This window comes from Anabrus simplex, chromosome 7, assembly GCF_040414725.1.
Source record: "Anabrus simplex isolate iqAnaSimp1 chromosome 7, ASM4041472v1, whole genome shotgun sequence".
Lineage (NCBI taxonomy): Eukaryota > Metazoa > Arthropoda > Insecta > Orthoptera > Tettigoniidae > Anabrus > Anabrus simplex.
The window spans coordinates 298575887-298601990 of NC_090271.1; positions in this window are offsets into that span (position 1 = coordinate 298575887).

Genomic DNA, 26104 nt, shown 5'->3' on the forward strand with positions numbered 1-26104 from the left:
ACTATCTCATTTTTATTAAGACTGTTATCCCTCCCGGATTCCTTCCCATCCTTCCTATTTTTTCTTTGTGACGTTGACTACTCTATACCCATCCCATTCGATTTCTATCCCTTTCCCTAACCAAGTCTCTACTAGGGCAATGATCTCAAACTCTTTGACTAAGTTCTCTATTTCTTATTTCCTAGTTTCCCCATCAACCCCTCAACATTCCACAACCCTATTGTCATCTCTAGTTATTTTTTCCCTCCCCCTCTCTGCTTCTGTACTTCTCCACTTCCACCCGTACTCCTTGTCACTCTTTCTTGCAAGTCTTCTCCATCTCTATCCCCTCCTTCATTCCTCTCGTCCTCCTTCCCTTTTTCCGTGCCTACGCCGTTTTTCGTTCCCCATAAATCCTTCAAAATGATATTTCCTTACTTAATACCTGTCTTCTCTCTTATTTTCTGTATTCCTTTTATTCGGTGAGGATGAATCCTTACCCTGTCTCCTATTGTCTTCAATTGCACTTTTCAATTCGCTCTGTACCACTTGTGACACATTACTTGCTTCCTCCATCTCTACGCTGCGCTGACTCTACAAGGTCTCTGCAATCTCGACCATCTGTTTGCTGGCTCTGCTGGTCAGCAGTTCTGTACTTTCTGCACCTGATATGGTGTGGACTTCGCTCACTTCCGTAATATCACTCTCCACTACGTCACTACCACTTCTCCTTGTGCCCTTCCTTGCTGCTCTCTCTGCCGTCACGGACTCCTTCTGTTGTTGTTGGTGTTCCTCATCAAGTTTTTTTAGCTGATTTACTCCCCATATACGATTCCATCTTCTGTCTCCAACCACCAATTGTTGTCCTCTGATTTATGCTTTGAGGCCTTGCTTTTTTTCGTCTTTTCAGTGTCTGTTTAGGATCCTGTTCTTCTAGATGTTTTCTCTGTTCATCTCCCTTCGTATCCACACTTTCTCTCCTTTTAAATGGTTCGAATTTCTTATCACAATGTCAGCCATCAGGATGGATAATAATTTCAATCTGATTGGCCTTCCATTCATTTTCCCCACACGATGCACATCGTCTATATCTACTTCACTAAAATTGATTTTCATTCTATTCTGCATCACTTCAACCACTTTATATACTAGTTCCACTGTTGTTTCTTTTTCTTCTTCTTGGACACCATATATAAAAATATTCTTTCTCACACTATCTTGCACACCTCCCTCTACTAGTCTCTTAGTTTCTGTCAGGTCCCGCTCCAAACTTCTTACTATCTGTTTCACACGTCCAACTCATCTTTATTACATCCTTCCTCTTCTAATATATTCTTTACGTCTTCCTTAATACTCGACTTTAGGTCCATAAGTCCTTGGACAGCTCTCTAAACAATTCCTTTATTTGTTCTGACTGACAAGCCTCTCTTATCATCTCCCTTATTGCTTCAAATTCTTCCCATCCAATGGAACCCACTGGTCCTGGGCCAGGATTAATTTCCACCCCTCCTATTATCAATAGCACCATCACCACCGCCGCCACCAGTATAGTAGCCACCACCCTGCTTTCTTCACTTTTCAGCTCCATTCTTGTCTCCATTTAGCTTCCCTTTATGCCGTTCTATCTCCCAATCACTATCCTGTACTGAGTCAACGTGTTACCGTTGTTCCGCTGCTCCGCCCACTACTCAGCACATCCGCACTCCTTACTGTCTCAAAGACGACTGTCACCAGGCTAAGAGAAAAGCTATGGAAAACAAAGCGACCTCACCAGGCTGAGAGAAAAGCTATGGAAAACAAAGCGCAGAGGAAGAAGTAGACCTTACCAGGCTAAGAGAAAAGCTATGGAAAACAAAGCGCAGACGAAGAAGAAGACCTCACCAGGGTATGATGAAAGCTATGGAAAACAAAGCGCAGAGGAAGAAGTATAACTCACCAGGCTAAGAGAAAAGCTATGGAAAACAAAGCGCAGAGGAAGAAGAAGACCTCACCAGGCTAAGAGAAAAGCTATGGAAAACAAAGCGCAGAGGAAGAAGTAGACCTCACCAGGCTAAGAGAAAAGCTATGGAAAACAAAGCGCAGAGGAAGAAGAAGACCTCACCAGGCTAAGAGAAAAGCTATGGAAAACAAAGCGCAGAGGAAGAAGTAGACCTCACCAGGCTAAGAGAAAAGCTATGGAAAACAAAGCGCAGAGGAAGAAGTAGACCTCACCAGGCTAAGAGAAAAGCTATGGAAAACAAAGCGCAGACGAAGAAGAAGACCTCACCAGGGTAAGATGAAAGCTATGGAAAACAAAGCGCAGAGGAAGAAGTATAACTCACCAGGCTAAGAGAAAAGCTATGGAAAACAAAGCGCAGAGGAAGGAATAGACCTCAGCAGGGTAAGATGAAAGCTATGGAAAATCAAGTGTCGAGGAAGAAGTGGACCTCACCAGGGTAAGATGAAAGCTATGGAAAATCAAGTGTCGAGGAAGAAGTGGACCTCACCAGGGTAAGATGAAAGCTATGGAAAATCAACTGTCGAGGAAGAAGTGGACCTCACCAGGGTAAGAGAAAAGCTGTGGAAGACTAGTGCTAGTTGCTTTACGTCGCACTGACAGAGATAGGTCTTATGGCGACGATGGGACAGGGAAGGGCTGGGAGTGGGAAGGAAGCGGCCGTGGCCTTAATTAAGGTACAGCCCCAGCATTTGCCTGGTGTGAAAATGGGAAACCACGGAAAACCATCTTCAGGGCTGCCGACAGTGGGGTTCGAACCTACTATCTCCCGAATACTGGATACTGGCCGCACTTAAGCGACTGCAGCTATCGAGCTCGGTGAAGACTAAGTGCAGAGGAAGTAGTAGACCCCAGCAGGGTGAGAGAAAAGCGACGGAAACTAAGTGCGGAGGAAGAAGTAGTATATCCCAGCAGGGTGAGAGAAAAGCGACGGAAACTAAGTGCGGAGGAAGAAGTAGTAAACCCCAGCAGGGTGAGAGAAAAGCGACGGAAGCTAAGTGCGGAGGAAGTAGACCCCAGCAGGGTGAGAGAAAAGCGACGGAAACTAAGTGCGGAGGAAGAAGTAGTAAATCCCAGGAGGGTGAGGGAAAAGCGACGGAAACTAAGTGCGGAGGAAGAGTAGTAAATCCCAGGAGGGTGAGAGAAAAGCGACGGAAACTAAGTGCGGAGGAAGAAGTTGACCCCAGCAGGGTGAGAGAAAAGCGACGGAAACTAAGTGCGGAGGAAGAAGTAGTAAACCCCAGCAATGTGAGAGAAAAGCGACGGAAACTAAGTGCGGAGGAAGAAGTAGACCCCAGCAGGGTGAGAGAAAAGCGGTGGAAACTAAGTGCGGAGGAAGAAGTAGTAAACCCCAGCAGGGTGAGAGAAAAGCGACGGAAGCTAAGTGCGGAGGAAGAAGTAGACCCCAGCAGGGTGAGAGAAAAGCGACGGAAGCTAAGTGCGGAGGAAGAAGTAGACCCCAGCAGGGTGAGAGAAAAGCGACGGAAACTAAGTGCGGAGGAAGAAGTAGACCCCAGCAGGGTGAGAGAAAAGCGGTGGAAACTAAGTGCGGAGGAAGAAGTAGTAAATCCCAGCAGGGTGAGAGAAAAGCGACGGAAGCTAAGTGCGGAGGAAGAAGTAGACCCCAGCAGGGTGAGAGAAAAGCGACGGAAACTAAGTGCGGAGGAAGAAGTAGACCCCAGCAGGGTGAGAGAAAAGCGGTGGAACTCTAAGTTCCGAGGAATAAGTCGAAGAAGAATATCTCTAAATATCTACCAGACTATATTGTCACTTGTACAGTAAACATAACTTCCAGCCAGATTAAAATTATCAGAGCTGGCACCGTAAACTTATTTCAGTTGATTTATATGTGAACATGCCAGACGGATTACAGACATATGACGTCCTGTAAATATATCATGAGGATTAACTCTACATATATTTACTTGCATCAGTGTGTTATTTCACGTTTGTAATCATACATAGAACAACGAAATCTCATATTCCGTTAGACTGACCGTACATTAAATTCAGTCTGGCTTTTTGACGTGGGTTGGAGGTAAATTACTTTCTGGCGGATAGGACTACTGAATCAGTGTGCCTTACTCTTGACATATTATATCACTAGAACGAAGTAAAATGAGGTCATGACAGATTTTTACTCAGGGACATATACATATCTTTTGATTAGAAAGAGACAAATCGCACGACATAGCCTACGTGGTTGTCCATGTATGGGGGTAACAATAATATAAATAGCCAGATGAGTGCTTGAGACGCTTCTTAGAGTGATGTTTCCAACCTATATTAAGAATTATAACATATTATACTGAAATCGTATGAGCAGTTTAGATCTACCTACTTGAAAGTAGCAAGACTTTCTGGTTTAAAATTTGAATGAATAAGCGTTACTTTCCCTTGGCGTGTGTAAATAATCTGTTTGTCATATTCATGCCTTCTTCTTCCAGTACCGTTCTAATCGCCTACACTTTCGTCAAACACTAACTGAACAAGTCCTGTAAGTCTTAAGAGTGCCGCATCTTTCTGCCCCTTTTTCTGATGAAATTTCATGGTTATTTGTTTCTTGTTTTAATGTGCTACATTTTATTCTTTTTTTCATTACAATCAGTGAGGGATCCCACTTCTACCGCCTTAAGGACAGTGTCCTGGAGCGTGAGACATTGGGTCGGGGGATACAACTGGGGAGGATGACCAGTACCTCGCCCAGGCGGCCTCACCTGCTATGCTGAAGAGGGGCCCTGCGAGGCGATGGGAAGATAGGAAGGGATAGAAAGGAAGAGGGAAGGAAGAGGCCGTGGCCTTAAGTTAGGTACCATCCCGACATTTGCCTCGAGGAGAAGTAGGAAATCACGGAAAAACACTTCCAGGATGGCTGAGGTGGGAATCGAACTCACCTCTACTCAGTTGACCTCCCGAGGCTAAGTGGACCCCGTTCCAGCCCTCGTACCATGTTTCAAATTTCGTGGCAGAGCCGGAAATCGAACCCGGGCCTCCGGGGATGGCAGCTAATCACGCTAACCACTACACCACAGAGGCGAACATGAAACTTCCTCTTTAATGAAATTTCTTGTTTAGATACAATTTCCTGTAAAATTTTAGTTTTAAAGCAATTGCTTGTTGTATTTTTGTTGATTTTTTTTTATTATGCAAGTTAGGTTCTAATTTGTTTGTTCTATTAATGCAATTGAGCATTGCTACCGGCATATCTATCAAATGCAATATATTACTGAACATAAATAATGTTATTGGTTTTTACGTTCCACTACCTGCTTTGACGGTATTTGGAGACGCCGAAGTGCCAGACTTTAATCCTGCAGATCATTTACGTGCCAGTAAATATATACAAGAGGCTGACGTATTTCAGCACCTTAAAATACCACCGGACGGAGCCAGGATCGAACCTGCCAAGTTGGAGTCAGAAAGACAGGGCCTCAGCCATCTGAGCAAATCAGCTTAGTCCACATCAACACGTAGCATTGCTAATATTGAAGTACTGTTTAATCCTGTTAACAGCTGATAGTTTTTTAATGATTGCCTTCTTCTTCTTCTTCTTCTTCTTCTTCTTCTTCTTCTTCTTCTCTGTTTTTCCTCCACGGTTTGTTTTTCCCTCGTACTCAGCGAGGAATCCCACCTCTACCGCCTCAAGGGCAGTGTCCTGGAGCGTGTGACATTGGGTCGGGGGTATAAAAGTGTGGCAGGAGGACCAGTACCTCACTCAGGCGGCCTCACCTGCTATGCTGAATTGAGGCCTTGTGGGGGGAATGGGAAGATTCGAAGAGATAGACAAGGATGAGGGGAGGAAGTGGCCGTAGTCTTAAGTTAGGTAGCATCCCGGCATTTGCCTGGAGGAGAAGTGGGAATGTATGGTAAACCACTTTGAGGATGGCTGAGGTGGAAATCGAACCCACCTCTACTCAGATGACCTCCCGAGGCTGAGTGTACCCCGTTCCAGCCCTCGTACCACTATTCAAGTTTTGTGTCACAGCCGGGAATCCGACCCGGTGGGACAGCTAATCACGCTAACCACTACACCACAGAGGGGCATGATTGTCTTAAAGAGTAAAACCACGCGGTCATAGGTCCACGTCGATAAGGAAAATTGTGAAGACAATTATAAAAAGTGAGAAAAAATCGGATAGGAGCGATCGCTGGAAGAATACAATCAAGAGGGAGTCATGAGGAAGGAAAGCCTCCATGTACATTGGATACCCTCATATCACAGAGTCGGAAGAAAATTAAATGTCATGGCCTACCATATCGAAAGCTCACAATACTGATCAACAATGACGATTGTGATGTGATTTGTTTCTTCTGCTGCCACTCATGACCGATAGATTACTGCCACGTCGAGAGTAAAACAGTATGCCTGAATATTGACGGGAAAAACTCGGAGAGTTTGATATCTTTGTACAAGCTAAATTATTGCCCCGCAACGATGGGTAACATAACTTGTATCAAATAAAAATGTTGTTGGTGATTGGTGGTGACAATTATTATTGTTGTACCGAGTGACTTGTCAGGGTGGCGTAGTCCATATAGCTTCTATCTTAGATACGGGAGAAGGGGGAGTGTAAAGTGTGATAAACATAAAGCGGATAATTACAGGCCAGTCAGCTCGATATAAGTTATTTTGTAAAATTAGACGTGTTTGGGAAATTTCTAACTGGTCTGACAGAAGGCAGCTAGAGTTTCCGAAACGTTATTTCAGCGAGGCTTAACTTGCAGGATTCCCGCAAGGAATAGCAGACAGTTTAGATTCAGGAGGTCAATTGGACTGTATTGCTGTTGAACAATCCAAGCCTTTTGAAATGGTAGCTTAAGGGGACTTTTGATGGAAATGAGAGCTAATGGAATAGACAAAAGAGTTGTTAAATGTGTGGTTTGATTTCTAGAAAATAGAACTCAAGGAAACGGTTAAAAGAGGAATCCCGCAGGGCATTATTATTGGACTTTTATAATTTCTTCCGTATATAAATAACATGAATAAAAGAACTGGAATAACGCATTAGGCTTTTAACAGATCATGTCACATTGCTTGATTAAAGATTTATTTAACCGGGCAAGATTAAGTCCAGGTGACCTTCTCTTATAGTGTATAGAGCAGTGAATAAGTTACAGGATTGTCAATGACTGGAGAAAATACTTCGATAATGTGTGTGATGGATAGCAAATGATGGTATGTTGGTAAACGGGATACAAATTCTGGTTGTATGTTTCACCAAGAAATTTTAATGACAGTGTTGAAGGTGTGATAGGTCTTATGGCGACGATGGGACAAGAAAAGGCTAGGACTGGGAAGGAAGCGGCCGTGGCTTTAATTAAGGTACATCCCCAGCATTTGCCTGGTGTGAAAATGGGAAACCACGGAAAACCATCCTCAGGGCTGCCGACAGTGGGGTTAGAACCCACTATCTCCCGAATACTGGATACTGACCACACTTAAGCGACTGCATCTGTCGAGCTCGGTGGACAATGGAAATACTTAGGTGTTAGTATAAGGAAATATCTTCATTGGGTAATCATATAACTTTATAAGGGTATTTAGTGGTAGAAAGGATGAAAATGATAGGGCGTATGTCCCTCGTAAGACCCCAATTAGAGAATAGTTCTAATGTATGGCAGTCACACGAGGATTACTTCATACGAGAAATGCAAAAGATCCAAAGGAAAGCAGCACTTGTTCTAGATGATTTCTGACAAAGATACAGTGTTATGAAAATCTTGCCATCTTTTTGGCTGGGAATATTTGGAAGTAAGGAGACGGGATTCTCGACTAAGCTTGATTCAATAGGGCAAATAGGAACAAGTATTCAATTATAGAAAGAGGAAGTGGTTAGTGTGATTAGTTGCCACACCCGGAGGCCCGAGTTCGATTCCCGGCTCTGCCACGAAATTTGAAACGTGGTTCAAGGGCTGGAACAGGGTCCACTCAGCCTTGGGAGGTCAAGTGAGTAGAGGTGGGTTCGATTACCACCTCAGACACCCTGGAAGTGTTTTTCCGTGGTTTCCTACTTCTCCTCCAGGCAATGTCGGGATGGTACCTAACTTAAGGCCACGGCCGCTTCCTTCCCACTTCCTTGTCTACCCCTTCCAATCTTCCCATCCCCCCACAAGGCCCCTGTTCAGTTTAGCAAGTGAGGTCACCAGGGCGAGGTACTGGTCATCCTCCCCATTTGTATCCCCCGACCCAGAGTCTGGGCTCCAGGACACTGCCCTTGAGGCGGTAGAGGTGGGATCTATCGCTGTTTCCGAGGGAAAAACCGACCCCGGAGGGTAAGCGGATTAATGAGAAGAAGAAGAAAGAGGAATTAGGCAGTGGAATAATTTATCAAGGGAAATTTCCGATAAATTTTCAAGTTCTTGGAAAATATTCAAGAAAAGGCTAGGTAAACAATTGATAGAGAATCTGCTACCTGGGAGGCAGCCCGTAATGCAGGTCAATGATGATTGATGGATTTATCCCCAGCACAGAGAATGATTTTCACTGTGTTTGCGTTTCCACAGCAGGAAATACAGGGGTTGTATCTTTTTTAACGTCACAGTTCGTTTCTTCCCTGCTGCGGTCTTCTTATCTCATGGCAATCCAAAAGCCTGTCTGAGTTGGTGCGATATTAAACCAGTATATTATTGTTTTACGGAGAAACACAAAGGGATAACTTAAAATGTGTCTCGGCAGAAAGTACTGTAGCGGTGGTGGTCACGGTTATAACATGAAGTGCAATTAAGGAACCATCTCTTCTTAACATTAATGAATGGAGATTAAGGAAAAGGTCCAAACCTTCGGGGATTGAAATCAAATTAAATGTCGTATGGCCGGGAGTGCCGGGCGTGTCGGAGGACAAGTTTGGCTCACCAGATGCAAGTCTTTTGATTTGACTCCCGTAGGTGACCTGCGCGTCGTGATGAGGAGGAAACGATGACGAAGACGACACATACACCCCGCCCCCGTGCCAGCGGAATTAACCATTTATAGTTAAAGTTCCCCACCCTGCCAGGAATCGAACCCGGAACAACTGTGAACAAAGGCTAGCACACTAATCACGTAGCCATGGAGCCGGACTTTCGGGGATTGAAGCTAGCAGAAAACGAAATGGAGACAATAAAGAGAATAAAACTGAAAGAAAGCCAAGGACGCTCAAATCGTATACCATGGATGTCAGAAGAAAACAGAATTTCATCAACGGAGCTTTGATAGTGAATTTTAGAGGATCCCGCACAAGAAAGTGAAGGCATGCCATACTTACCTGAGAGTTCCGTAGTTAAAACCCGACACTCTCATGTTGAGATTCCCTGGGGATAAACTAGCTGTCATACATCGTTAGGTTTGGGAGGGATATGATGGACACAACAAAGCCAGAACTACCTCAGAGTCCCGTGGATGAAACCCCATACTCTCATGTCGAGTTTCCTATGGATAAACCAGCTACAATTCATCCTGATGTGTGTGATAGCCACAAGTCTCTCTCATTGCTTACGAGACATCCCTAAAATACACACCCAGAAACTCTGTGTGTGGTGTCAGAGAATACTTTCAGGGTATCACTTACACGCCGTAAAAGGCAACTAAAAGGAGGATCCAAGGAATTTCTCAATTGATGTGTGTGTTTTGTCAACGCCGCGTCACTAACTGATAGTACCTCGTGGGGATCACTTGATAATGATGCTTGTTGTTTTAAGGGGCCTAACATCGAAGGTCATCGGCCCCGTGGGGATCACTGGAAGAACCTAGGTGTTAATATAAGAAATGTTTTTCACTTGGGTAATCACATTAACGTGGTTGTAGAGAAGGTTACATGCTTTATCATATGGTTATTAGGGCTTTAATGGGTTGTAGTAAGTATGTAAAGGAGAGGGCGTATAAGTCTCTGGTAAAACCCCATTTAGAGTATGGTTCCAGTGTACGGGGCCCGCACCAGGATTACTTCATACGAGAACTGGGCATGATGCAAAGGAAAGCAGCAGGATTTGTTCTGGGTGATTCCCGACAAAAGAGTAGTGTTACGGAAAGACTTGGGAGTAAGGAGACGAGATGCTCGACTAAGTGATATGTTCCGAGCTGTCAGTAGAGAGATGACAACGAATGATATTATGGAGCTTTTGAAAGTAGGATCATAGTATGAAGATGAAGTTCGAGTTCAAGAGGACAAATTGAAGCAAATATGCAGGTATAGGGATAGAGAGTAGGGGACTGGAATAATCTATCAAGGGAAATATTCGATACATTCCAAGTTCTTTGAAAACGTTAAAGAAAAGGTGAGGTAAACTTGGGCGCCGGCGCAAAATGCAGGTCATTGATTGAACTGAAAGTTATATTGCTTCTATGTACTTGTTGCAGACTCCTTGCATTTATCTTTTCTGTCTGAAGTTCATTAGTCATCGCATTTTTTCTTACTATCCCGACAGTAATCAGTGTCCAAGGGAGTCTTTCCGACTCACACTCTTTGTATCACTTCTTTTCCATTCGTCGATACTGCCATTTATTTAAGCATCAGATATCCTTCTTATGTTCTGATTGGTATTAATTTTGAATTTTTGCCCTGTTATTATTCTGTTCATAACAATAATCACCATCGCCATTACTGATCGAAAGAGATTTAATTATGTAATTCATGTTTGTTAACTTATCATCTCTAAGGCAGGTTGGGTCTTCAAGCAGCACCACGGAACGTTAATCGATTATAGGGAAATCGCCAAGACTGATAGTGATACATGCACGGTATAACCGGGAGTGGGGTACTTTACCATTATTCTCCTTACTGGGCCAGAAAGTACTTTTGGAACACAGCTGGCCCTATAAGCATTCCTAACATGCACATGGTTGTGGGGGTGTTTAGGGGTTGCAGGAAGGATGTAAAGGAGAGGGCATATAAGTCTGTAGTAAGACCTCAACTAGAGAATGGTTCCAGTGTATGGGACTCTCATCAGGATTATTTGAATCAAGAACTGGAAAAATCCAAAGAAAAGCAGCTCGATTTGTTCTGGGCGATTTTCGATAAAAGAGTAGCATTACAGAAATGTTGCAAAGTTTGGGATGGGAAGACTTGGGAGAAAGGGGATGAGCTGCTTGTTCCGAGCTGTCAGTGGAGAGGTGACGTGTAATGACACTAGTAGACGAATAAATTTGAGTCGTGTGTTTAAAAGTAGGAAAGATCACAGTATGAAGATAAAGTTGGAATTCACGAGGAAAAATTGGAGCAAATATTCCTTTATAGGAAGGGGAGTTAGAGACTGGAATAACTTATCAACGGTGATGTTCAATAAATTTCCTATTTCTTTGCAGTAATTTAAGGAAAGGCTAGAAAGACAACAGATAGGGAATATGGGCGACTGCCCTAAATGCAGATCAGTAGTGATTGTATTGTACTTTCCAACATACAAGTGCACTAGTTGGCATTACTCAGCACCACCCACATATCAGCGGCTTATTTATTTATTTATTTATTTATTTATTTATTTATTTATTTATTTATTTATTTATTTATTTATTTATTTATTTATTTATAGTATGACATTTCGTGGCGGGAGTGTGCAAGGACATGTTCGGCACGCCTGGTGTAGCTATGTCTGTTTGACGCCTAATCGCGACCTGCGGATCTGGATGTGGGATGATGATGATAATGAGGCAGGGAGAGGGTGAATTCCAGTGTGGGCACGTAGCCTACTCCTGTCGAAGAGCACCAAGGGGTCTGCTCAAGGCTTTACGTCGCCATCCGACGGACGAATCAATCATCAAAAGCGGCATATGTCTTCAATCCATTATGAACACTGTGGGGAGGTTTGTAATTGAATACAGGATTTTGGCACGAAATTTAGTGATTAGAAAATGTGTATCTCTAACTCACCTACACTGCCGGCCAACATTCTGATGTTGAAAAATATTTTGACCCGCAGGGCTCGAACCGTGTCAGAACATACAGACTTCACGCCTTAACGAACATGACTACCAGGTGGGCATCTTTAGCAGCTACCATGTTCTCACCGCTATAAAAAATGACTAAGATTTCGATGGAAATTGCATTTTACATATGCAGCGATACTGCATCCGTCAATATGTGATCAATAAAGGTACGCTATACATATATATATTGAACGTACTCTCCTCCGTTGTGAACAATATTAAAAGCCACTAAATATTTCCCATAGCAGACATTTCACACACTGTCAAAGAGAAAGAGATTTTAGCATAATTTGTGAATTGTTTGTATCACATGTCTCTTCAGAATGAACTATTTGGCATTCCTCTGTCATCTACTAATAGAATTTAACATGTTACAAACTATCCAACCATGACAAATACAGTACTTGAATATTTTGCGAGGATTAGCATTGCACGTTTCCTCTTTTTTTCCTATAAAACTACACATTTGCTAGTTGCTTTACGTCGCACCGACACAGATAGGTCTTACGGCGACGATGGGACAGGAAAGGGCTAGGAGTGGGAAGGAAGCGGCCGTGGCCTTAATTAAGGTGCAGCCCCAGCATTTGCCTGGTGTGAAAATGGGAAACCACGGAAAACCATTTTCAGGGCTGCCGACAGCGGGGTTCGAACCTGCTATCTCCCGAATACTGGATACAGGCCGCACTTAAGCGACTCCAGCTATCGAGCTCGGTAAACTACACATTTACTTTCCTAAAACAGTTACAAGTTTGTAAATGTTCACTGTTAACTTTTCCCTTTGTTAGATATTCTATGTTTTAGTCATATTCTGCGTATACCTTGAATAATGTTTAGGTTGCCATTGCATGATCGTTACCTTAGCCATAAATATGCATATAATAATAATGTTACTTGCTTTACTACCACTAAGTACTTTTACGGTTTTCGGAGACGCCGAAGTGCCGCAATTCAGTCCCGTGGGAGTTCTTTTACGTGTCAGTAAATCTACCGACACGGTGCTGGCGTATTTGAGCACCTTCAACTACCACCGGACTGAGCCAGGATCGAACCTGCCTAGTTGGGTCAGAAGGCCAGCTCCTCAACCGTCTGAGCCACTCAGCCCGGCATATGCAAATCTCTGCTGTATTCAACTCATCTGTAAGTCGACTGTAGCTTCAAGGAACGTATTCACTTTAATTTTAAAAACTCGCAGTCCTGTTTTTAAGAACAAAACTAAATATAACAATTTGAACTACTTTGGGTATATTTGACCTGAGAAGCCGTTTACAGTTCTTCGATCTGTTACCTTCATAAAATAACCCAGACGAAACTATCTTTACATCGTTGTTTTCAGACCAACTTTGCTCTACGGGTGCGAAAGCTGGGTGGACTCAGGATATCTTATTCATAAGTTAGAAGTAACAGACATGAAAGTAGCAAGAATGATTGCTGGTACAAACAGGTGGGAACAATGGCAGGAGGGTACTCGGAATGATGAGATAAAGGCTAATTTAGGAATGATGATGATGATGATGATGATGATGATGATGATTGTTGCTTTAAGGGGCCTAACATCGAAGGTCATCGGCCCAATTTAGGAATGAACTCGATGGATGAAGCTGTACGCATAAACCGGCTTCGGTGGTGGGGTCATGTGAGGCGAATGGAGGAGAAGAGGTTACCTAGGAGAATAATGGATTCTGCTATGGAGGGTAAGAGAAGTAGAGGTAGACCAAGGCGACGATGGTTTGACTCGGTTTCTAACGATTTAAAGATAAGAGGTATAGAACTAAATGACGCCACAACACTAGTTGCAAATCGAGGATTGTGGCGACGTTTAGTAAATTCACAGAGGCTTGCAGACTGAACGCTGAAAGGCATAACAGTCTATAATGATAATGTATGTATGTATGTATGTATGTACGAAATGCAATACTTTTACAACATACTTCCCTATACATGTCCCCTCCATCCCACCCGCTCAACACGCTACCGACATACCCATGTGGGTCCCGTCCGCGCTTAACCTTACAACAACGCCTTATCTTGCACCATCTCCCAACTCTCAGTAATTCACAATCCGATATTGAGATATTCATACCCTTTGCGTACTTCAAATACAAAATTAAAATATTCCTTTGAAGTCCTCTCCACGTTCCCATTTCCTACCGCCCGTCCTAACCATGACCATTCTTCTTGCTAACTCTGTGACCGACCTTTGCCAGTTATCGTTGCCATATCATTACGCAGTTTCTACGGAGCTTGTGCAGTCTCAGATAAAATAACAATATCATCAGGAAATCTCGTGGTTTTGATTTCCTCTCCTTGGATTGTCATTCACTTTCCAGATCCTTACTAGTTAACAAATGTGGGATGTTCAAATTATATTTACTGTAGGTTCGGAGGCCATCTTCCACTGCGGTGTTGAATATGAAAAGCAGGTTAGAGCAGATGTAGGATGAAGCAGTTAGGTAGAAATGAAACGGTTAGCACAGGATAGGGTGGCATGGATAAATGCTTCAAACCAGTATATGGACTGATGACTCAAGCAACAACAACTTGTAGTACACGTCGCTGCTACGGTACATTCTGCATTAAACCTTTTTTTTTTCTAAATTAGACGTATGGTTTCTCAAATATCCGATACAGTTATGAAACTCACTTACGCTCGATTCATAAACATACTCGCGTCTTAATTACCATTATAGGCAAGATCCATACGACTGTTTTTTGTACGACCACAATTAAATGTCTAAGGTTTGAAGTTTTACAATATAGCTTACCTTGCCTTGTTAATTCATTGCGATAATATAATAATATTGCAAGTGGTTATTGCCACACTGGTGCAGCCCTTGTATGGAAGACCCTCCGATGAGGGTGGGTTTCATCTGCCATGTATGGGAAACTGCGTATTAGTCTAGTGTTAGCTGTGGTGGGTGAGTTACAAGGATGTTGATGACAGTACAAACACCCAGCCTTCGAGCCAGGTGAATTAACCACTGAAGGTTAACCTCTGAACCGCCCGGGAATCGAACTCGGGGCCCTCTGAACCGAAGGTGAGTAGGCTGACAATTCAGCCAAGGAGCCAGACATTGTGATAATGTATATCTTTAACTGCAACGCCATCTACGAGTTACTTTGATAACATCTGAAGCAAACAATCCTTATGGTGTAGTGGTTAGCGTGATTAGCTGCCACCCCCGGAGGCCCGGGTTCGATTCCCGGCTCTGCCACGCAATTTGAAAAGTGGTACGAGGACTGGAACGGGGTCCACTCAGCCTCGGGAGGTCAACTGAGTAGAGGTGGGTTCGATTTCCACCTCAGCCATCCTGGAAGTGGTTTTCCGTGGTTTCCCACTTCTCCTCCAGGCGAATGCCGGGATGGTACCTAACTTAAGGCCACGGCCGCTTCCTTCCCTCTTCCTTGCCTATCCCTTCCAATCTTCCCATCCCTCCACAAGGCCCCTGTTCAGCATAGCAGGTGAGGCCGCCTGGGCGAGGTACTGGTCATTCTCCCCAGTTGTATCCCCGACCAAGTATCTGAAACTCCAGGACACTGCCCTTGAGGCGGTAGAGGTAGGATCCCTCGCTGAGTCCGAGGGAGAAGCCGAACCTGGAGGGTAAACAGATGATGATGATGATGATGATGATGATGATGATGATGATGATATATTCATGAGGCACTTTTAATGGTTTTGTCAGAATGATCCAGCATAGTAGAATATCCCCACTGGTGGAAGTTCGAAGGATAATGTTCTCGACTGCTGCGATTGATGGCATGCATTTATATTCCCAACTAGTTCAACAGATGGCCTGCGTAGAGATTTTGGAAAATTTTAACCTGGAAGCAAGACACATTACACAGGAATAATGCAGATCAGTGATTGATTGATTGATTGATTGATTGATTGATTGATTGATTGATTGATTGATTGATTGATTGATTGATTGATTGATTGATTGATTGATTGATTGATTGATTGATTGATTGATTGATTGATTGATTGATTGATTGATTGATTGATTGATTGATTGATTGATTGATTGATTGATTGATTGATTTGAACCTACTCTTAAGGGTCGAATTTATTTAGCTTCAGGCCACAAATGGACCACCTGAACGTCTGGGAAAACACAGCACTGTACACCAGCCAAGTGTAATAACTCGATCGACCTGCAGGATGGTTGAGAGGTGTGCTGTGGGTAACTTGAGACCTCAGTATGTTAACTATTTCATCTAGAGGTTTCCTCATTAGAGTTTCCAACTATTTGTGGTTGTCGCTGTTATTATTATGCTTGCTGAGCTCAGCTTCGAGTGCTGAGTGGATTATTGTACCTGGAACAGGAAATACCAGATTATTTTTGATTCGCTGTCTGCATACGTTGGTGAGTTGCGTATTGCAAGTGAACTGGTGAACCATAGTAGATATTCAAGGAAGAAATTATTACATCCAATTATTTAGAGTTATTAGTATTACCTTGGTCAGCCCCATGGCGTAGGAGTAGCGTGCCGAGACTCTAACGCGGAGGCTTTGGGTTCGATATCCGACGACATCACAGATTTGTAGTTTGACCTGTGTGCTGGTTCAAGAACTATTCAGCCTACGTGATTTTTGAGAAGCTATCTGACCGTGAGGGTGGCCCCAGCTTAGAAATCCAATAATAACGGCCAGGAATATTCGTCACTCTCACCACGCGTCACTTCATAATCTGAGGAACTTCGGGAGAGTAGCGGTGGTGGTGATGATTATTGTTTTAAGAGGAATTACAACTGGGCAACCATTCTGTATACAACCCTAATCAGAGGGAAGGAATGGAAGTGATCCGACATTTAGCAAAATCAAGGTTTCGGCCAAAGAAAGACAAGGATTACGAAGGGCGAGAAAATGAAAGACTCCCTAGGCCTCGAGTGCTCTAATACCGTCGGGACCGGGCGAGTTGGCCGTGCGGTTAGGAGCGCACAGCTGTGAGCTAGCATCCGGGAGACAGTGGGTTCGAACCCCACTGCCGGCAGCCCTGAAGATGGTTTCCCGTGGTTTTCCATTTTCATACCAGGCAAATGCTGGGGTTGTACCTTAATTAAGCTCACGGCCGCTTCCTCCCCTTTCCTAGGCCTTTCCTGTCCCATCGTCGACATAAGACCAATCTGTGTCGGTGCGACGTAAAGCAACCAGAAAAAAAATACCGTCGGGGTAGGAAAATAACAAGTGTTGACCAAGGGAGGTCGGATAAGATAGATGAAAGTGAGGAGCCTGGCACTAGTGAGTGGAACCAATGCTAGGACACAACTAAAGGCCCGGTGGTCGCCAACCCATGCTCCAATGTTCAGAGCGCCTGTGCCCATTTTAGTCGCCTCTCAAGGCAGACAGCGGATGTCGAGGGTGTTATCCTACCGACCCCACCCACAGGGGAAAAGGAGAGGAGCGACTGCTTGATACGCAAAAAGCCCCGTTCATGGAAATTTCAATATTTGTTCGGAATACAAGCTTTAAATTTTATCATGATCATGTTACAAGCCTAGGACTGTCGCTTCAAGCGTCCTGCCTTACCTGTCTTCGTCTCCTTGCATCCGAGTGTGCCGATAGATCTTCGTAGTGTAGATTTCTGGGCCTTCTAATCTCTGTCTTTTAGAGAAAACGCACTTCCCAGACTTTTGTGAGAGACTTATTTTGTCTCAGTACATGATCTACTGAGTTAATTTTCCTCCTTTCCTTTGAATAAATATCACCGTGCTAGTGGCTGCGTGGTTTGAGTGAAATACCTGTCCGCTTGCATTCGGGAGATAGTGGGTTCGAACCCGAATGTCAGCAGCACTTAACATTTCTTCGATGCTGACATACTCACCTGCAACTGATTAGACAATACAGATCAGAGGTGATGATTGATTGATTGATTGATTGATTGATTGATTGATTGATTGATTGATTGATTGATTGATTGATTGATTGATTGATTGATTGATTGATTGATTGATTGATTGATTGATTGATTGATTGATTGATTGATTGATTGATTGATTGATTGATTGATTGTGTAATTATAGCCTAGGCTGCGTGACTCGGATGGTAGAACGAAAATGCTCTCCCAGTAGCATTACCTTATCAAGGAATATTACAGTACAATTAATGAGATATTTGAGAGAAGTCCGTTCGCTGTTAAAAAATGCATGCATGTGCGTCATGGAACTTCAACCCACGCCTTTATTATGTATTTGAAAGGGCTTTTGCATCAGGTGTGTTTGACATTAAATTGCAGGTAGAATTACCATTCAGAATGAATGATATTTTGCAAACAGAATGAGTTGTTTCATCCTACAGGTAGAGGTGTAGCTTCTATTCGTATGCTGGCGGACGCAACCGGGATAGCCTGATACCCCCTTCCTCTGATTATATGATGCAGTGCCGAGTAAAAGGTATTACGTTACCTGCTGATCCAACTAAAAAAAAGAAAAACTACCCTTTTAGTGGAAGTGTTTGCTTTTTATATGTGGAATCTGTACCTGTATCAACAGGAATTCGTTTTTCCATTTAGTTCCACTCCATGAATGGTAGCCTTGGATTGGAGGGGCGTGTACTCCTAGATTGTGTGCCTGAAGCTCTAGGCCTAAATTAGGTAAATTTTCTTCAGCTACCCAGAGATTTAAGAATCTCATTGATTTTTCAAGCATATTGTCGGCCGCTTTCTTAAGAATATCTGCGAATAATAATTTTATATTGGTTCTAAATTTCAGGAATATTTTCTGTTCTCCGAAATCATAGATTATTGTAAATAATATTTGCTAGTACAGGAGCTTCATTCACGTCGAATATGAGTCGCACACCATCTGTCTATTAGCGTATTTATTTCAGTTGCTGGTGCCCAGTGGTCACGTAGAAAGAATAATATTGTCCCCATTTTAAAGAACGATGAAGGTAAAGTCTCAATCCCACAATAGTTGTATATAGCTCTATATTATGGTCGTCAAGAATTTAACTGATGAACGTCTTCAAGAAATTATTGAAATAAAAATTGTTTGATAAACACTCCCTGACAAAAGAAGTTAAGCACGCTGAAGGAGTGGTTGAAAGTGAATGAAACTAGACATTCTGAAAGACCATGTGCCTTTATTGAACTGATTACAATCTAGAATGAAGGAGACAAGGCGTTGGCCAGTTACAGGTGGAATGTTGGCATCAAATCAGCAGGGTGTCGCACCACACCTGGCTACAATGCATGCCCTTACGTGGTTCGGAATGGTGTCAAATAGCCTTTGGATCCTCTTCTGAGGCAAATTCGTCCACAGTCGTTGCAGCTATCCCTCCAGATTCCACAGGTTGGTACTGGGACGGAGTCCCCTTCCAGTGTCATCCCACACTTGTTCTATGTTGGAGAGGTCCAGGGAACTTACTGGCCACGGGAGACCACAACACACTCTAGGCAGTCCGTAGACACACGTGTTGTGTGTGACCGTGCATTATCTTGTTAGAACACTGCCCTAAGGTGCTGTGCCATAAGGGGTAGGAAGTGCGGACTCATAATGTCTGTGACGTATCGCTGGACCGTCAAGTCTGACGAAGCACTATTACAGGTGACCTGAACGCATATCCTATGGCTCCCCACGACATAATGCCAGGTATTACGCGTGTGTGTCTTTCCACAATATGAGCAGGATCTGCTCTCTATCCTTGACGCCACCAAACCCGCACAAGATGGTCATCGGAGGTTATGGGGAAGCGGGAATCATCACTGAACACGATGCAATGCCAGCCGTCCTCTGTCCATGCCTCCCAGGAAGGCATCACTCCAAACGTAGTCTTTGGTGTTTGGTGTCGATGGCAACCGACACATTGGCCGTAGAACCCCAATTCGGCAGATGCGAGTCGTCGAGGCACTGTGCGGGACCTCACAGGATGTTGTAGAGTCTCCAGTACATGTTCACGGATGGCGGGTGCCGAAGTTATGGGATCGGGCAATGTTTGGTGCACCATACGACGGTCTTCTCTCGGGATGCTGTTTCTTGATCGACCCGAACCTGCACGACGTGATTGGGTGCCCTCATGTACCCACTGAGTCCAGCATCGGGCCACTGTGACATATGAATGGTCCACATGCCTGGCAATTGCACGATACGACCAACCAGCCTCATCTGTCCCACAATGCGTCCTCTGTCAAATGCTGTCAGTTGGAGGATAGGCTGTCTAACGCGTCTACAAGGCGTTGCGGGTGCTTCGTACTGTACATAGTCCTCTCTGCACGTCTTGCTTAACTCACAGCAGTTGACTGGTAACAACAGGACTGCGCCATCACGAATGCACTCTGGTGGGCGTTCTACACATTAAAGATCCTTGTAAATCCAATCATTTCCTCACACATCAATGGTATGCATCTATAACGAAATGAGATAATACTGGACCACTCATTCTGGGTGCTTAACTTTTTCTTTTTCAGGCAGTGTATATACAGAATGAGTTCTATAATTTAACTCGCGTATAAGCAACGGGAAACTACTTCAGTCCTCATTTCCCTAGTATGCCACTTCAGTGACGCCTAAGCTGTTCAACAACTGTTGGCGGAGCTGTGGAGGATCAAACCATCCTTCGGACTGAATACCCAACATGCATACAACGTATATCTCGCGCTGAGAAAATGCGAGTAGTTAAATATACCATTTTACTAAATGATAAAATACTGTACAATGAAGTATGATCGAACCATGGATTTTCACTCGAGAGCCCACTACGTTATCCCCTGCAGTGGAGACGCTAGTGAATAAATTTTAAAAGCATAGGCTATTATTTACATCTAGGATGAAAGCAATTCCTTTGACTCCAATAAGTTTATAAATGAAGGGCTCGGTGGAATATAGTCACAAGCCACCATTTTGTTGTTTCTGAGATGTTCATGCCATCGTATTCTTTAAATTTCCCTCTTTAATGTCACACTAAGAAGTTTCTTGCATTTATAAAAGATGGCAGCATATGCTAGATGGAAGTTCTTTACTTTGCCATCTAGTGACAGTTTCAGAACTAACGCAGTCATAAGCCACACCAAAATGGCGTCGAAATCAAGAGTGAATGAAGATTTATTTCCTGTTCAGAGGACTTTTGAGAATAATGAAGCTGAAAGTGAAGAGTCAGATCCATTTGATACAGATGGTGATGATTCTTGGCACCCATCAAGCAACAGTTCCAGCTCTAATGACAACTTGGTAAGAGTATAGACAAATTTTATCATGGATAACCTCTAGTTTGTGGCTTGTGACTGTATTTTACTCATTTTACTTACTTTACAAATAATTCGTATCTTATGAAAATGCATGAACAATAGCGTTAGATTTGATAACCATAGAATAATAATTCAGTAGAACTATCAATATTGACAATAATATTTACATAGAATATCATGTGAAAGCAATTAGCAGTTAAATATCTGTTGATGTGACTTATAACTATGTTCATCTGAAATTGTCTGAATTTGTTACTCCTAATTTTATAGCTTGAAGTTAGTAGAATGCCTGAGGAATTACCAAACGTATATACCCCATATGAATGGGTGGATGTTGTAAAGTCAGCAAGTCCAAAAAACTTCATTGTGACAAAAATGAAAAGAGATGACTTCAAAACTTTAGACGATCTCAACTCATTGCTATCAATACCCACTAAATTCACAACTAGAGATTCAGTTCACTTCAGTGAAGCTACACAATTTCAATTGAATGTCAAAGACCCTTTTCAGTTAGGTAGGGGCTGCCTGGCCGAGGCGGTAAAGGCGTGCTCGGTTCGCCCGGAAGGACGTGGGTTCGAATCCCCGTTAGGATGTCGTATAATTTAAGAAACGAGATTTCCACTTCCGGAGGTGCACATGGCCCTGGGGTTCACTCCGCCTACACCAAAAATGAGTACCAGGTTAATTCCTGGGGGCAAAGGCGGCCGGGCGTAGAGCTAACCACTCTACCCCATCACGTGTCGAGGTTAACAATGGTGGAAGCCTTTACCTTCCACTCCTCCAAGGGACTTCATGGCCTGTATGGAGGTGAATTTGCTTTGCTTTTCAGCTAGGTGTTAAGCACTGTTATACTACATCAGGGCCAGTTCACTATGCAAACATTCGCACCAAGAAGAAAGGAAGACTTTTGGAACATGATCCATTTCAGCTCAGAGTAAAAAACAGAAATCAACTCCATGTCAACCAGAAGAAATTTACTGATGTCATGTCTCTCTTGTCATTCATTCCTGTAGCCAATCAACTATTCTTCATGTCCCTTACAGGATATAATGTTGAAGATAATGATGTGGGAGAATTATCTTGAGATGCACATTGTTTTTCTTTAAAGTATGTGTATTATTTCTCAAATATTGTGTTTTCTTAAATTATAGTGTGTTCATTCTCAAATATTGCGTCTTTATAATTAAGTGTAGGCTTATTATTTCTCTAATATTGTGCTATTCTTAATAAATAAAAATGTATTCGCCCTCAAGTACTTAAATTTCTTTCCGGGAAATAAAGTCAGAAGCCCATGTTGGTTACCTCATTCATCAGAAATGCTCTTAAATCATATACTAGGGCAAAGTGTTGTTTCGCTGTCTCCCATGTGTTTTATAACACATACAGGTGTTCATTTATACAAGGAAAGTTATTACAAATGTTGTGGATGATTTACAGATTTGAGCTGAAATTAAATTTGTCATTTACTCAGAACTATGTTATTGTGGCTTATGACTATATTCCACCGAGCCCTTCAATTGTATCTTCAATATTCGGGTGATACTCAAGTCCTAGTACAGTATAGTACTGCTAAACCAGACTACCGTACACTTACACAATGGCACAGGATGTGGTAGAGAGCTGATGAAATTAGTGCCTCGTTTTGATCAAGGAAACGTATAATAATAATAATAATAATAATAATAATAATAATAATAATAATAATAATAATAATAATAATAATAATAATAATAATAATAATAATAATAATAATAATAATAATAATAATCGCACGGCAGCATTTACCATGTGCAGGCGTTTAAATTTGGCGTCATTTGACTACCTTGTCGTCAATTTTCGGGCTCAATTATTTTACTCTAGGCTTAATAGATGGCAGAATAAGCAGGATGTCTATTCGACGAACCTTATGTTATAGATTGGTAAGTATTCTGTTTCTTATGTTAAATATAAATGTTTTCAATAAGCTGTGTGGTATTCTTATCATTAATCACTGAGTGATACCTGCCTTGAATGAATGCGTGCGTACAGTGATTTGTTGGATGGTATGGTGGCCATAATCTAAGGATGAAGATCGTGTGCATGCAGAGAATATATTTTAATCAAAATTAAAAATATGTACTAATTTTTCAAGGTATTAACGATTTTTCCTACATTAACCGGCCAATTTAGAAGATGTTCGTCCATATCGCACATACTGAAATATCCTTGTAGTTTCGTAATTCGACTTTGCTGATAGAAGCACCGTAGCCTGCCTTCACACTCACATTATTATTATTATTATTATTATTATTGTACCGGGCGGTACACCTCCACGCCGCTAATTTAAAATGTGCGCCAATTGAAACTCCTCTGCTGGAGGAAGTCTGAACTTTATCGACGGTATTAATTTTCAAGTTTCTCGGAAGATGTCACTACTTGGAAAGTTTGGAGTTTTTGAACTGTGCCACTTTTGATGTATTTTTGTTTTACCGGTAGTAAGAAGTGTGAACTTTCTCTTCTAGAGGACACTACTGAAGAACTACAATAGTGCACCCTAGTGCGAAGAAAAAGAACTGTTCTTTTGGAGAAAATTTAATTTCAAAAGTTTGTTCTTTGTTAAATTTCCTTCTGTCATTGTTTAAGTTGTCAATATTAACCCTTTCTTTCCCCTTGTTTAAAATTTAGCCAATCCCGAATTTCTTTTATTAATTTCTGACCAATCAGATGTATCTTCCCCCAACTTGAATATGTTGCTGTATCCTACCCAATAAAGAGTTTGTGGGAGGGTGTTCTCATTCCCCTAACGCCTCGAACTTTCCGCGAGAGTATATAAACTGCTGATTTTAGGGTCTCCGGGCCACGTCTGTTCCATCTTTTCGTGTGTAAAGTACATAGCAGGGGGCGGGAAGCGCCTCTTTCTTCGGCGGCAGTCAACAACCAGGTAATGGCCGATTAATTACTTCTTTTCTTGCTTGCTCAGCAGTTTAAATCTCGGGGCGGGTCCGAAGTTTTTCATTATGTAACCTTCCTTAAAATGTAAAGAAACTTGTATCTATTCCATCTTTTAAACTGCATATCGGGATAGAGAGTGCTTAACCCTCTCGAGCTCCCAATCATATTGTTTTGAGGTGAACTTATTTTTCTCAACCTATTCTTCGTTAACGTAAAGCAAATTGTTCTTTTCTAAAGTCACCTCTGTAGTATGGGATTAGCCCTTGCATTAGTGGCCTAGAGCCAGATTAGGTTTTAAAAACAAGTGTATTAGGAGTGCAGATCGCCTCCTCTCAAATTGTTATTTTAGAGGTCATGTAATTAACCTTCTTGTCATTTAACAGACCTCAGTAGGTTGGGTATTTTACCCCTGTGTATATGTCCTGAAAGGACAGCTTGAAAGTGGAATTAGGTGGGGCCTTTGACAGGCCTGAATTTTGAGAGCAAGTTGCTCTTTTTCTGAAAATTTTGTTTTCTGCGCGCCTCAAGGAGGCCTTACTGTGTATTTTGGAGCAAGTGCTCCTAGGCATGAATGGGGTTCTCTGCCCCTCTGTTGACACTTGTGTTTGGGGTAAAACTGAGCTAATTGCTCAAGGACTGTGATCGCGGGGCTCGAAGCCCAAATCCTGTAAATACTGTAATTGTACTTTTGTTGCCTTGCTACTCTGTACCTGCCATGTTTATTATTTCTTGATTTTGAAAAGAAAATATAACCTTGTTAAATTTTAAATTCACTTTAATTTCGTAGCCTGAGACCTATTCACCACCCCGCACCTTCTTTCACGCATAACTACCACCAAAACACGGTAACAATTATTATTATTATTATTATTATTATTATTATTATTATTATTATTATTATTATTATTATGTTTCCTCAGTCAGGACAAGGCTATCATTCAACGAGTTATAACCGTGGAAGGAGCAACAATATCCTCAAACGAGGACGGTCCAATCTCGCGATCAAAAACATACAAGCCCTACAACCACTTCGAAGGAGACTAACCATCAGCGAACCGAAAGGGGGACTTATTGCCTATGTTGGATATCGTGGATGAAAAATATCACTTGTTTATCTTGAAATTTCCGCTTAAAATATACACGTCATCTTACAATTGTCCTGATGGCTGCGTGTGTGTTTGCGGATCCTCAAAAACAGTGGATTACCGAGCTCGATAGCTGAAGTCGCTTAAGTGCGGCCAGTATCCAGTATTCGGGAGATAGTAGGTTCGAATCCCACTGTCGGCAGCCCTGAAAATGGTTTTCCGTGGTTTCCCATTTTCACACTAGGCAAATGCTGGGGCTGTACCTTAATTAAGGCCACGGCCGCTTCCTTCCCACTCCTAGCCCTTTCCCGTCCCATCGTCGCCATAAGACCTATCTGTGTCGGTGCGACGTAAAGCAACTAGCAAAAAAAAAAAAAAAAAAAAAAAAAAAAAAACAGTGGATCACCTACAGTTTGAATGTGCTGCATTTGAAAGAAGAAGGCATGACTTGAACTCTCATTTGAATTGGGAAGATGCATCATTTTCAAAAATATATTTTTTTGAAAAGTACAGCAATGAAATAGTACGTAAACGTATTACATTGTGGTATGTTGCCTTGTTTTCTACCATTAAAAAAATATTTAATAGTGCCTTTCCGCAAGGCGAGTGAAACGGCCTCTGACGTAAGCGGCGCGCTGTGACGTCACAATCCAGTACCGCATGGAGCTCTACCAGCCGTTGTGCATCAGCCGTTGCTAAAAGCCGATTGTTTATTATTCATGATCGCGAATAACTTCGAAATGACAGAAGAAAGGTTCAAAACAGCACAGTCAGACAATCTACCATATGTAGATGTCATCATTCCTGAAAAATGTGACTTTTGTGGCCGCAGAAATTCGCGGATAACAAGCAAGTTTGTAAGTGGCGTCTTTTATATACGCGCAATGTACTGTAACCCATAGTATTAGGATAACAACGAACCTGGATAGATATCACATCACTTTCAACATTTCCTTCTAGACTGATTCCCCTATTAAAGAATAACATTACATTTTCGGGCTTTCAGCATTAGTAAAGTAAGCACTAACATAAA